Raw genomic sequence first — 237 nt, forward strand, 5'->3', positions numbered from 1 at the left:
CGGCCCCCCTGCCAGTCCCCAGAGCTGCTGGAGGGCCGGTGCAGCCTGGCACAAAGCCCACAGGCTTGCTGCGGCTTGTCCCGCTCACCGCGCTTCCTCCCCAGCCAGGGGGGTCTCAAGGGCGAGGGGGGTTTGTGTAGCAAAGCCTGCGGGGAGAGAGGAGGCTGCCCCTGGGCTGCCAGAAACCCCTTCCCGAGCGGAGACAGGCCAGAGTCTGGGCACATCCTGGCACGCAGA

This window comes from Phaethon lepturus, unplaced genomic scaffold (genome assembly GCF_000687285.1).
Source record: "Phaethon lepturus isolate BGI_N335 unplaced genomic scaffold, ASM68728v1 scaffold32141, whole genome shotgun sequence".
Lineage (NCBI taxonomy): Eukaryota > Metazoa > Chordata > Aves > Phaethontiformes > Phaethontidae > Phaethon > Phaethon lepturus.